A 12,754-nucleotide genomic window follows, 5' to 3' on the forward strand; every position below is an offset into this window, starting at 1 on the left:
GAAGAGACAGACACTTTGATTAAGTTCCTTTTAGTATGAATAGTGCTCCGTTCTTAATGACTAGTGCTTCTTTCTCTAATAACCTGCCAAATTCTGTAACTGCTTTTGCTTTCAGCTTTTAGCAGTTGAAAAATAATTTACTCTTACAGTAAATGACTACAAAATGTCAATAATCCCATTAATTCTTATTACTCTAGCTTCTTAGAGGACAGCCTGAGACTAGTCGAAATTTGTGCTATTGTGAGTCTCGTGATATTGCCTAGCGACAGTCCAGTTTAATGGATTTTGTGAGCTCAATAAACCATTTCAACTCCAAAGTCCATAGAAAAAGTCCGTCTGCCTGGGTTTACGTTTTCATTTGTTCATTTATTATCTCAGGAAACACTTATTGAACACAGTTTCAGTGTTGGATGCTAGAGATAAAGAGTAAAAAAGACACAGCTCCAACACTCAAAAAGCTTTTGGTCTACAGGACAAGTATTCTAGATCGTGGCTTCTTCAGGCCACAATCCCTTTTCGGCATGTAGCTGTAAGACAGAGAAAGTCTTGGATTCGTGAGCTCTCTTTATTAATTTGTATAATACCTATTGCTTATAAAATCCAGATGTTTTGTTTGGTGGAAAATCTTAATAAAATGGCCTGAAACCACCCCCTTGAAGAGAATAATAATATTAGCTAAGTTTCACTGAGGGCCAGATACCATACTGACTACTTTCAGCGCCTTATCTCATTCATTCCTCAACAGCCCTATACAGAAAGTCCTCGTATTCCAAGTTCACAGATATGGAAAGTGGGGTTGGAGAAGTTCAGTCATTTGCCTTAACTCACATGGCGAGTTACTATGTCAAAAAAGTGGGATCCAACAGAGACCTGTCCATCCCAGAATGCATGGTGTAGGCCATGATGTGATACTAGAAACATTTAGCCATGTTTTTATATGTCGATATTTACTCATGTGCAGCCTGACCTTTAAAATAGACTCTTTAGGGACGCCTGGGTGGCTCAGTCGGTTGAGCGTCTGACTTCGGCTCAGGTCATGATCTCGCAGTCTGTGAGTTGGAGACCCGCGTCGGGCTCTGTGCTGACAGCTCAGAGCCTGGGGCCTGCTTCCAATTCTGTGTCTCCCTCGCTCTCTGCCCCACCCCCGCTCATGCTCTGTCTCTCTCTCTCTGTCAAAAAATAAATAAACATTAAAAAAAAATTTAAAAAAATAAAATAGACTCTTTAGTTGAATGCTTAATTAGTAATAGCTCATAATTTATACTGCTCCTCATACAGAAAACAATGCTTCTGCTTCCAATCATGGCATTAAAATGGCCTCTCCTCCCCCCAAAATATCCAGTAAGTCATGCTGAATACGCATTCATTAGATTTTCAAAATGTGATTCTTAGGGTATTGCTATAAAATGACAAGTCCTTTCCACACCATCGCATTCAGTCTTCTTTCCGCATTGGCATCAAGTGCGCCAGAAACACTGACTTGGGCAGGACAGCTGGAGCAGGTGACCTACAAGCAGGACTTGGCCGCATGACCCACAGCTGACTTTCTGTTCAGGCCGGGGCAGTGGCAGAAAGACCAGACCAGACAGGATCCTCTGATGAGCAGCTCAGCATTTGATTTGATTTGATTTGATTTGATTTGATTTGATTTAAAAAAATTTGTAATGTTATTTATTTTTGAGAGAGAGAGAGTAAGCATGAGTAGGGGAGGGGCAGAGAGAGGAGGAGATAGAGAATCCGAAGCAGGCTCCAGGCTCTGAGCTGTCAGCACAGAGCCCGACGTGGGGCTTGAACCCACAAACTGTGAGATTGCAACCTGAGCTAAAGTCGGACATTTAACCGACTGGGCCACTCTGGCACCCCACGAGCATCTCAGGATTTTAAATCAATGCCTGGAAACTGTTGGGGTAATTTCATGTTCAAACAGGCAGTCTTTCAGGAATGAATAGATTAAGAGATTATTATTAATATTTCAGACTGTAACTACTCACCTGGTCTACCATCAGTGGGGCTTGGATTCTGGAAAGAATTTACCTACAGTCAAACAAGATAGCGACCCCTCAATACCTAGAAATAAGAAAAAAACATGTAAAAATATTGAAGATTCATTTATTAAATACTTTTTTGTTCCTCTTCAAAAACAAAATAAATAATAACTGCAAATTATACTCTAATAAAAGAAGCGATATTGCACGACAAAGTCTTTTAAGGGAAGAGATTTCTAAGGGTCAGGAAAATGTCGAGAGAAGGTAAAACCATATTCTCCAATGCGTGTGAGCGAGATGGAAGGACACAACCCAGCTGCCCAGGCAGAGAGAGGTCAGTTCATCCATTCTTGACTAAGTTCATCTCTGATGTGATGTTGCTTGAGGTTCATCTTTGTGTAATGTTAGCAGGACCTACTTTTTATATGTTTATATAAATATTGAAAAAATGTGGGCACAATTTTAAAAGGTGGCACAAAGGGAGATTTCTGTACAAGCTTTTCAGACAGTGGGAGTGGTATGATGGGTATCGCTGGTATAGCTGGGACAACAAAGTGTTCGGTCCTGGCACACTGCTCAGGGTCACAGGTAAATATTCTTTCATTCTTCTGTATAACGTAGGGAGGGGAGGCAGGGGATGCAGGGGCGGAAGGCTAGGTGCTGGTGCCGGCTCAGAATTCTAGGATTCAGTCCCAGTTTGGTCGCAAATGGCAGCAGGATCCTTGGAGAGGTAGGTGACTGTGTCCCAGTCCTTGGGGGTAGTTGCCACCTGAGCTCCCGTGAAGGACATTGACAAGGAGCTAACTTGCGACAGCAACTGGGGGTTTCTAAGGGATGGAGATCTTAGGGCCATTTGGGTTTTCTGTGTTGAAAGTTTTGTAAAGAAGTTTATCTTATTCATTTAAATCCAAAAATAACTAATGGAAAAGAATGAACACGGGGTGCCTGGGTGGTTCAGTTGGTTAAGTGTCCGACTTCCACTCAGGTCATGATTTCACAGTTCGTGGGTTCAAGCCCCCCATCGGGCTCTATGCTGACAGCTTGGGGCCTGGAGCCTGCTTCGGATTCTGTGTCTCCCTCTCTCTCTCTGTCCCTCCCCCACTCGTGCTCTGGCTCTGTCTCTCAAAAATAAATAAATGGTACAAAAAAGGATGAACAAAAAAAATTGCTAAACTTGTGTTTTGTCAAAGGATAATTAATATCAAATATCGAAATATTTACCTGTGTAAACATATTCAAAAATGTGATAAGCTAGGCTTTTTCCCCTAAATGCAGTATTAAATTTGTTCATTCTTCATTAGCCTTAGAAATGAAATTTTGCCTGAGGGGGGAGAATTTCTCACAGGGATGGCTAGCGTACTAGGTGAGTCAAAAATTTTTAAGAATTTTCTCAAAGGTGGTGAAACATTGAAAAAAATGAAAGATGATATATCGTGTTTTCCTTAATGGCTGTGATCATAGGCACAAATGAACTCATAAGCTGAAAAGCAAGCTTCTGGTCCTTTTTCCAATTGACTACGTAATCAATGTAAATTCTTACAATCTAATTAAATAATGGTGACCTAGATATAATTCATGGAGTCCTGAAAGATGTCTTTTAGGAGAATGTGGTACACAAAATATAGACTGTGGATCTGGATCTATCACTTTTTGGATAACCATCCTTTAGTGATTAAATTTTGATTCAGTCATTATTGCTTTCTTAAAATTATAAAAATAATAAATGCTTATCATGGAAAAAATTGGAAAATAGAAAAATAAAGAAAAAAATTAAAAATTTTCAGTGACACTTATTGCTGTTAATATTTGCCATCTTTCCTTCCATTCATTCTATCAATGTAACAACCATCTCAAGAGTATGTTACAAAGACTAAATGAAATTAAATATGGAAATAGCTACTATAAAAATTAGGTTGTCAGAGATAAAGAATGACAATTTCAAGAATTCAAATTACCACCCACTGGAGTTTTTTAATGAAATCAGGAGTACAGAAAAATATGTTAATTACCATCTAGTCTACATGTCATTTTAGAACAAATGGTCGAATTTATGAAATACTTCCAACTCCTAAGACTCATTGTCACCTGCTTGTAAAAATGATGAGACTGTAGTAAACCTCACTTTAAAGACTGCTAGCCTGAATAAAAGGTGATCTCTCATTTTTCAGTGGAAATATCCAGACATAGAGAAATAGGGAGGAAGTTTCAGAACTTAAATATATAAACTTACAGTGATATAGATAAAAAGTCAAGTATTCATTTGTATATTTAATATCTTAATTGAATTATACCTACAAAGTTAAAAATGATATCAGTACAGCATCACTTCAGAAATATTGCTTTTTCTGCCCTCACATTTCATTACAAATTTTGTTCAGACTTTTCATATGCATCTAAAACATCCACTTTAGAGCAAATTCCTGAGTTGTCTCCGGGTCCGAGTTTCTGTTTGGGCATCCCGTTATGATGCTGTCACTGGATCTTTTATCTGAAGAGAAAATTACTCACTTACAAAATTTTTTTAAAAAACATTTTTTTATTCACTTCACTATTCTATACTTGTGCGATGTAAGTGTAAAGTGTAGCGCTTTTCGTCCCAAGTAATATTTGCCAAATCCATGTTACCAGCGCTACCTCTGAAACTAGCATTGGGTTTATTTCAGGTTGATATCTTGTCCAAGCAGTATTGTTTGATCAAAGCAGAGCAGTAGGAGCTTCCTCTACTGAGGAAATTGCCCAAGGACATAAAGCAACCTGAGGGATTGTGTTGGGAAGTAAACCTCACCTTAGGCTCTGGCATTTTAATGTGTTTGAATGGTGCATGTTTAGCATCTGTGTGGCAGAGTGGGATTTGCAAACATCTTCTCTGATGTTTCAAGTCATCTTCAGTTAGACTTGAAAAACTATCAACCTCGGGGCGTGTGGGTGGCTCAGCAGGTTGGCCATCCCACTCTTGGTTTCAGCTCAGGTCACAATCTCATGGTTTGTGGGCTCAAGCCCCGCATTGGGCTCTGTGCTGACAGCTCAGAGCCTGGAGCCTGCTTCGGATTCTGTGTCTCCCTCTCTCTCTGCCCCTCCCATGCTCATGCTCTGTCTCTCTCTGTCTCTCAATAATAAACGTTAAAAAGAAATTTTTAAAATAAAAATTTAAAAAAAGGAAAAGAGACAAGAGTTAGAAACAGTATGTTACCATCCAGAAACTTCTCAAGTTCATCATTTGATTTTAAAGTTGTATACTATCAGGAATCAGAAGTATTCTTATTAAAAAAAAAAAAACAAATTTTCTAAGATGAAAATTAGATTCCTTAATATATTGACTACAGGCTAAAATTATGGAAATGTCATGTACAACTGAAAAATTAATCTTGTCTATCTAGCTTGTTTTTTAAATTAAAAGCAGAGTATAAGGCTGGAGAAGTATATAGTATCTTATTGTTATAATGAATAAAATTGAGTATTAACAGTACCCCCCCCCAAAAATAATTTTTTTACTTGTACTTCTCAAATGAGAAATCTGACTGCTTTTTTCTTAAGAAATTGTCCATTGGACTGTTAAACTAACTCCAAACTAGCCCAAAGAGAATATCAGTAAAGCACTTGCATTTCAGTTGGAAATCAATTTTGAAAGGATTCTAACATTTATCATTTCAATCATTAACAGTAAATGTGTGATCAACTAACATACCAACATATGCCCTTGAAAACTATGATGTTTTGTTATGTATTCTGCCATTATGTCTACAGGAAACTCTGGAACCCTAACTGTTAACACTACACTACTTACATAAAACTTTATTCAGCAGCTGACATCACCAATTATTGTGGCATTGTAAACAGTTCAGTAGCTTTCTAGGAAGATTATGCTTTGAGTGGAGACTCTGAGAGTCAAAATACGATGTCTTCCTAGTCACACTTGAACTTCAAATGAAATTCCAATAGAAAATGTGCTTTTAGTGACCATTTTCCACAGCAAAACCAAATTCTGGTAAGTGTGTTATTCCATGAAGCTAATATAAAGGCATTTCTGAAAATAATCAGAGTTTTTTAATAGCAGTTTTGTATATGTTGCCACGTTGCTTCTAAATTCAAGGCACTGTAAGTAATTTGGAGGTGCAGCTTTAAACATTGTCCTACTCAAAAAACTGCATGATTCAGGCGGGATAGTGAGTCGTTCTATAAAACCAGAAGTCAAGGAGGAGGATTCCACTACTTTAGAAGTGGGCATGGGATCCATATTTGAAGCTAAGAGTTCAACTTGATAGATTGTCAAGTATGTGTGGAAGTAGATTCCCATTCAAAAAGTGACTATGTATACGGTTTTAAAAAATCTCATGTTTATCCACACTCTACCACTTACTTATTAGCTCTGACTTTGGGAAAGTTACATGACCTCTTGTACCTGTTTTCCCATGGAAACTAAGAAAGTGAGCAACTCATAACCACTGTGGATGAAAGACCATGGTAAGCAGGAATACTATGGCAACTTTCTTTCATTTCACTCTGTGCTAGGTGGTTCCAAACCACACAATGTTTGTGTTTCTCTAATAATGTTTTTAACTGTTATTCCATTTCCCCCCACAGATAGAAGCCTTGATGCAGACACTTCCCCCAAGCCCACACTCTTTCTTCCTTCGATGGCTGAAATAAAATTCGATAGGACTGGAACGTATCTTTGTCTTCTTGAGAATTTCTTCCCTGATGTTGTCAAGATAGACTGGAAAGAAAAGAACAGCAAAAGAATTCTGATATCCCAGCAGGGAAACACCATGAAGACGAAGGACACATACATGAAATACACCTGGTTGACGCGCACTAAAAAGTCAATAAATAAAGAACACAAATGTATCTTCACACATGAGACTAATAAAGGAGGGGTTGATCATGAGATTGCTTTTCGCTCAATGAAAAAAGGTATGTGCATATCTAATCTAATCTAATCTAAGTATAATATAATGTAGTATAATAATATAATATAATTAATATAATATAATATAATATAATATAATATAATATAATATAATATATAACCTTCCAGTAGCCTACCTTTTCTGTCAAATATTAATGAAAAGAAACAAATATAAATCTTTCTTAAATGTTGTTACCTAATGGTAGCATAAATGTCCTGCTATTTCTCCATAGAACTAAAATACTATGGGTTTTGGAACATACAAAGAAAAAGAAAAAGAAAAATTCATTTAGCCTTTTCATCTCAGTTTCATCAACCAAAATATTAAGGTTACAGTGATGTTTTTAGCATCATTGTTTGGGTTAAATGAAACAGTACATGTAAAGGCACCTAGCAACCTCACACACAATAAATGTTCAAGAGAGTCCATTTCTAAGGATCTTACTTGATCAGAAAATAAGAACAATTACACATCTTTCAAGAATGTTCTACCCAGCCAAGTCCCTCTCATTTCAATCTTGCTGTACTCAAAGTATAACCCATAAACAATGAGTCATAGGCGACAAAATGCTGTTCATTTGGTGGAGACAGATCACGCTCAACAAAAATAGTAAATTGGTTGCTGAGGTTTTAGTATGGTCTTCTGTTTCTCATATTTGAATTTTACATACCACTCTAAGGTGAAATTTGGTAAGTAAAGACTGTGTGAGGCTAATGTATACAAATATTCTTCCATTCTACACAATGGATGTATTTCTACCGCTGGGAAATGCTGCCCAGCAAACACTGCAGAACGAGTGTGTGCCAGGCCTGGAAAGGATGCAGGATGGACCACTGTCCCCAGGAGGATCACTACCGTAGAGTGAATACACGTTTCCTAATCACTCACGGTCACTTGTGATTCAGCCATGGTGTCCCGTAGGATCACCATTGGTACAAATGCTGATCATTTTTCGATAGCGTGGGCACCCGGCTGTGATCCAATAACCTCTAGACTCAGAAGTCAAGTCCTGAGCCTTGACATAACAGACCAAGGCCCCAGAGGGCCCACTGGACAGGACTAGTTTGTACTTTTCTCTGTGGTTACCAAGCCCTTTGGAAGCAGGGGGAACACGCACGTAACTAAATGTGCAAAGACCTTTGCTGTGTACCGCTTAAAATTGTTGAAATGAATCTTTATCTTCTTGGATCCTTAGTGTTTCCAATGATCAAATTAGGGTTGCACATTTATCTCTACTTTCTCCCCGGCTGTGATGAAGAAGAAATACAATCATGTCAGTGAAAATGCTTGCTTTTGAAAATATAACATGAATGCATTTATTCATGTGCTTCTTGTATTTATGTGCATCCTCTCCTAAAACTAACTGAGGTAAGAGTGCAAACAGCCCTAATTTTTAAAAATTTCTACAGCTAAGAAACAGAGAGGAGGCAAATGAGCAAAGCACAAGTTTAATGTAGCCCTTGGGCTAATGTCCTTTAGGTATTGATTTTTATAGTGATCAAAGTAAAAACACAGTAAGTTTCATGGTGATGATTACTGAAAAGAGGGAAGTTCTAATTTATGATGTGTTTTCCCTGAGAATTAATTTCTGAAAGGAATGTCTCCCAAGGTCTTCTCATAGCAACAAAGCTAACAAAGGCATTTCTGATACCATTCTACAACAAATTTCTATTGCTATAGGTTTGCTGCTTGTTGTTTTTATTTTTGATGAAAGCTAAAAATATACAGGACAACAAATCCATGCTTTTGAAGAGATAAAACTAATCTGGTCCAAGTTTTCAATCAACTTGCATGGAGAAAGAGAACCTAGGGTACATACACAGATTTTAATTTGAAAAATTGCTACCTTACTGCTTTTACCTCAATCAATGCATGGTGATAAGAGATTCTTATTTCTCTTTTAATGAGTAAAGGCACCATATAAAATAGAAAGGGACTTTTAAGACACTTTAAAAGTAGCTCTTAAGGAGGGGTGCCTGGGTGGCTCACTCGGTTGAGCATCCAACTTTGGCTCAGGTCATGATCTTGCGGTTCGTGAGTTCGAGCCCCATGTCGGGCTCTGTGCTGACAGCTCAGAACCTGGATCCTGCTTCAGATTATGTGTCCCCCTCTATCTCTGCCCCACCCCTGCTTGTGCTCTGTCTCTGTCTTTCAAAAATGAATAAACATTGAAAAAAAATTTTAAATTAGTTCTTAAGGATACTTTAACATCTAAATATGATTACACAAACATTTTTATTTTGGGGATTTACCCCAAAGACTGCACCTCAAACCCATTTTTAAGCACACCCCAAAACAGGATTGTGTGGAGTGTGTAAAATTGCATCCCAGAACCATGTGTGTATGGACAAGGACACATCGAGTGGAAAAAGGATAAACAAAAACAACCTTGTAACTCTCTCTTCCTGCATCCCATGGTCAATGACCTTTTTAAATTTTTTTTAATGTTTATTTATTTTGAGAGACAGAGAGACACAGAGTGTGAGTGGGGGAGGTGCAGAGAGACAGGGAAACACAGAATCTGAAGCAGGCTCCAGGCTCTGAGCGGTCAGCACAGAGCCCGATTCAGTGATCTTTTTAAAGGAATTTTGTCTTATTATGTATGTTGGGCTTTTTTTTTTTTAACATTGTAGAGAAATACAACCCTCACCTCAGGTTTTATATATTCAGAAAACTATAATTATTACTCAGTGTATCTTTCTGTCCCTGGAAAGAATGCACTGAAATGCTGAGCTTCTGTTATAAAAAGGGTCACTTGCAAGAACGATTAAGGTACTAGAAGAGATGATGTCTGAGAGTCCACAGTGCTGGAGGTATGTTCGATTTCCGTGGATTGTGTCCCAAGGTACTTCCCACTTGCTCTAGCTCATCTAAGCTCCCATAATTGTCATGTGAGTGCTGGCTCAGCCAATTTCTGGTAAGAGTCTGGTAAAGTGAGTCTCTCTAAACCGTATTTCCTTGTGTGTAACATGGAGCCCTCCAGATTCAACTCACATCAGTGTGACTGAGGGATCAGGTGAGACAATGCAAGTGAACCTTTCACACAGTGCCTGGCACGGTCAGGTCATAATCACTCGATAGGTATTGGCTTTCATTAGCATTGCTCTCACGTCTTTAAACAGCTCCACTCCAGAAAATCATGCGCAGGAGTTGGGGTTACTGGGGAGTGCAGGGTTTGAAAGGTAGGGCTGCTTTTCTTTGCTTCTACGGGAGAATTATGTAAACCAAACTTCTCCCAACATGTAAGATTCTGCTGTGGATTCCAGGGTTGGAAGAATTATTTTGGTAGTATCCCTTCATGTCAGCAGTGGGTGCTGAGGACTGTATAGCAGTCACTTTTTCTATTTTTTTATTATTTTAATTCAACAAGTATTTACAGAACACTTACTTTGAGGCAGGCACTGTGCTAGGAGCTATGAGCACAGGAAGAAAACAAGATAGTCTCAGACATTACCCGCTAGTTGTGAGAAAAAAAGAAAAAAAAATGCATCATTCATGAACTTCAACGTCTTCATGTGCAGAAACACAATCTATGAATTGATCTACTGAATTATATAAAATCAGGTCAACCATTTCTGGAGTTGTGGGGCTCATATTTGTAATGGCTCTATCTGGATTGACAGATTCTGCCTTCTTCCCTCCCTCTTTCCCCTCCTCCATTCCTTCCTTCCTATCTTCCTTCCTTCCTCTTTCTCTCTTTTTTCCCTTCCATCCTTCTTCTCTCTCCCTTTCTCTCTCCCTTTCTTTCTTCCTTCCTTCCCTTCTCTCCCTTTCTTTCTTTCCTTTCTGCCTCTCTCTTTTCCTTCCTCCCTCCCTCCCTCCCTGTCTCCTTCCTTCCTTCCTTCTTCCTTTTCTCTTTCCTTTTCTTTTTCTTTCTTTCTTTTTCTTTTCAGCCCCAACACAGACACATATCAAATAATGAACAATTGAATAATACTTGTTCTTGTATCTTGTAGAGCTCGCGGTCATTGATTCTATAGAAGCTTCTCTGAAAGATGAAAATGGTAAGGCTTTGTATCTTTGCCTTTATCATATGTTATAGCATTTTTCCTCCTGATCAGGTTTACTTTTGAACTTCCCTGGCTTCAGATAGAAGCCTCATAATGGCAGGATCTTGCAAAATAGACTGAGTGATGCTTTAAGTCAGTCCTTCATTTCCCAGGGATCAACTTCACACAATAAATGCTGGTTTGGGAATGAGAGGACTTTATAGTCTTAGGGGTGCAGTGAGGGGCTCTGAAGTCTTTCCCCAGTGGACTTCATTCGCTTCTGTGGTCTTTATTTTTACTGAGGAAAACACAGTATCAAGTTGCTTCTACATTTTTTTAAGTCTGTGTTCTTGCTCATATTTAGTAACATGAACCGACACTGAGAGGTTCTTGTACAGAAGGCGTTGTGTTACTGTGAGTACATTTTGTTTAATTCTCTTAATACTCACTATGAAGGATTTTATTCCCATTTTACACAAGAGGGCAGTGATCAAAAATTAATTAAATCCCTTGAACCATGCCACACAGTGAGATCTGAGGCTTCAACACAGAGGGTTTAAAAGTTCATATACTTAGGGCATCTGCGTGGCTCAGTTGGTTAAGTGTCTGACTTAGGCTCAGGTCATGATCTCTTGGTTCATGAGTTTGAGCCCCTCATCAGGCTCACTACTGTCAGCGTGGAGTCTACTTCAGATCCTCTGTCCCCCTCTCTCTCTGCCCGTTCCTCACTCATGCGCTCGCTCTCTCTCTTTCTCTCAAAAAACAAATGGGGGAGAAAAGAGTTCATATACTTACTCAGTTTTCTATTCTTCCTCTAAGATGTCATCATAGTGCAAGAAACTCCAAAGCCAAGGCCCTGAGACAGGTGCACACATGGGGCGTGGGTGTGGGTGCAGGGCTTCAAGTGCGACAAACTGGACTTTTAACCTCAGCCTTTTAAGTATTAGTTGCATGAATATGGGTACATTACTTACATTATCTGAGCCAACCAGGAATAACATGAATAACACCTCCCTCAGTTGTTGAAGACGTAAGGTCACATATGTGGAATGCCTAGCATAGGGTATCTCATTTAGCTGACACATTAGAAGTACTAGTTTCTGTCCCTTTCTCCCCACATCTGTGCAAGAAAGTGACGAGGAGCATTGGTTCCACCCCTGTTGATCTGCCCTCCATATCCAATACCAAGGACCTTAGCTAACATATTACCTGACCAAAGGCAAGAAGTTATGAGTACCTCACCTCTCAACGTCCCTTTTCATACCAAGAACTAATAATTCTGGAGTTCTGATTCTCTGGAGATAAAGCCTGTACAAGAAGTTTCCACAGGAAAAGACCCTGCCTTCTGGTTCATTGAGTAGTCAGTTGGTCCCACAACCATTGTCATTAATTACTTCTTGACATCATATATTTCCTGGGTAACTTCAAAGGATAGTAAAGGCAATCATTCTATAACATCATAGCTCCAATGAGGAATATTCAGGAAAGACAAGGGAGTTAGTTATGACCTCCTAACATTGGAGAGAATTTGGATTAACTACTTCCTTCCACTTTATTTTCTTTTGTTATTTTTTTAGGTTTTTATTTAAATTCCAGTTAGTTGACTTAGCGTGTAATATTAGTTTCAGGTATACAATATAGTGAATGATTCAACACTTCCATTCATCACCTAGTGCTCTCCACAACTAATGCCTTCTTGTAAAACCTCCCACCCACCCTACTGTGAACACCACCAAATTTCCATGGAGTGTGGAAATTCCTACACTTGGTAGGAATCTCATTAATGCACAATGTGTAATGGCTAAGATGCTGCTAAATCAGTAATTCATCATTATATTTTTGCTTAACTGTTTGTTGCTGGGGGTACTTATTG

At 38.7% G+C, this 12,754-nt stretch overlaps 1 gene segment (V, D, J or C); it reads left to right on the top strand.

Moving 5' to 3' along the window:
* The window catches only part of LOC122487723, a 190,485-nt gene that overhangs the window by 176,501 nt on the left and 1,230 nt on the right, over positions 1–12,754 (top strand).

The sequence above is a fragment of the Prionailurus bengalensis genome, chromosome A2 (genome assembly GCF_016509475.1).
Source record: "Prionailurus bengalensis isolate Pbe53 chromosome A2, Fcat_Pben_1.1_paternal_pri, whole genome shotgun sequence".
In the NCBI taxonomy this organism is placed as follows: domain Eukaryota; kingdom Metazoa; phylum Chordata; class Mammalia; order Carnivora; family Felidae; genus Prionailurus; species Prionailurus bengalensis.